Below are 1,406 nucleotides of genomic sequence, written 5' to 3'. Positions count from 1 at the left end.
CATTATTGTATTTGTTACGGTGGTTTGTATTCAGAGATCTTGGAGTTTAGGACTGTAATGGTTTTAGGGCACCAGGAACCACAACCATAAGGCCCCAAACTCAACAGGAGTGTTCAGACTGCTCCAAGAACCTGCCACTCCCATCACTTGCCTGCTCTTCAGGTCTCACTAAGACAATATTGAATTAAACCAGCTAATCATCTACAATGGTCTCAGAGATAGACCCCTTCTTTCCACTTAAATACAGAAAGTGGAAAACTAAAGCTCAGTGAAGGACAGACATGGAAGGTCAATAGCCTAAAAGTTAGGTCTCGTGACCACTGACCAAGTTGTGAGCATAAAGGGAAAGTTTGTGAAGGAAATGAGAAGTGCTTCTCTGGTGAACACAGGGATGATAAGAAAGCCAAGCAACCTTATTGTGGATATGGAGCATGAGTGGTCCAGATAGAAGGTCAAGCCAGGCACAACATTCTCTCAAGCCAAAGCTTAATCTAGAGCAAGGCCCTAACTCTCCCCAATTCTGTGAAGATGGAGGGACATGGGGAAGCTGAAGTTTGAAGCTGGCAGAGGTCAGCTCTTGTGGTTCAAGAAACTGTCTCTATAACAGAAGTGCAAGTTGATATAGCAAATTATTCAGAAGATCTAGCTAAGATAGTGAAGATTTTCTCTCTAGCAAGAACAGCCTTATATTGTAAGATGATACCATCAAGGACTTCTATTAGATCTAAGTTTGAAGCCAGAATTTTTTTTTTAAGATTTTATTTATTTATTTGACACAGAGAGAGAGATCACAAGTAGGCAGAGAGAGAGAGAGAGAGAGAGGAGGAAGCAGGCTCCCCGTTGAGCTGGCAGCCTGATGCGGGGCTTGATCCCAGGACCCTGAGATCATGACCTGAGCTTAAGGCAGAGGCTCAACCCACTGAGCCAACCAGGCGCCCCTGAAGCCAGGAATTTTAAGAACAGGCTGCCTCTCTTGTTAGGGGCAAATGCAGCTGGCGACCTAGTGGAAGCCAATGCTTACTGACCAGTCCCAAAATCCCAGGGCCCTTAGGAATTAGGTTAGATCTACTCTGCCTGTGCTCTATCAGTGGAACAACTAAGCCTAGATGACTTAACATGGTTTACAGAGTATTTCAAGCTTACTGTTGAGACCTGGTGCTCAAAGTACTCTTTCTAATTAACTGGTCATGGACTATGCACCTGGTCAGCCAAGACCTGATGAAGACCTACAGGGAGATTAATGGGTTCATGCCTTCTAAAAAAAAAAAAAAAAACACTGTCCTGCAGCCCATAGATCAGGGAGTAATTTGGAAATACATTTATTTAGGAAATATGGATATAGCTTCTGTAGACAGGGGGTCCTTGGATATATCTGGGCAGAGAAAGATGAAACCTCTGGGAAAGGA

This window comes from Mustela putorius, unplaced genomic scaffold (genome assembly GCF_011764305.1).
Source record: "Mustela putorius furo isolate JIRA1106 unplaced genomic scaffold, ASM1176430v1.1 tig00000228_pilon_pilon_pilon, whole genome shotgun sequence".
Lineage (NCBI taxonomy): Eukaryota > Metazoa > Chordata > Mammalia > Carnivora > Mustelidae > Mustela > Mustela putorius.
The sequence above is the reverse complement of the archived record's forward strand: the minus strand, read 5'-3'. Positions refer to the sequence as shown.